Here is a 361-nt window from a genome sequence, read left to right as displayed (position 1 = left end):
TTTTTTTTTTTTTTTTTTTTTTTTTTTTTAGTTGGAGTCTCACTCTGTTACCTAGACTGGAGTGCAGTGGCTGCTCCCGGCCACTGCAGCCTCGACCTGTTGGGCTCCGGCAATCCTTCTGCCTGCCTCAGCCTTCCAAGTAGCTGGAACTACAGGTGTGTGCTACCACGCCCAGCTAATTTTATTTATTTATTTATTTTTTAATTTTAGAGACGAGGTCTCGCCACGTTGCCCAGACTGGTTTTGAACCTGTGGGCTCGGGCAATCTTCTCATCTCTGCCTCCCAAACTGCCGGGATTACAGGTGTGAGTCACCATGCATGGCCCCCTGTTTTTTTTTTCTTTTTTTTTTTTTTGAGTTG

Source organism: Carlito syrichta, unplaced genomic scaffold (assembly GCF_000164805.1).
Source record: "Carlito syrichta isolate Samal-C Ts95f unplaced genomic scaffold, Tarsius_syrichta-2.0.1 Scaffold315753, whole genome shotgun sequence".
NCBI lineage: Eukaryota > Metazoa > Chordata > Mammalia > Primates > Tarsiidae > Carlito > Carlito syrichta.
This window is presented reverse-complemented; position numbering follows the sequence as displayed.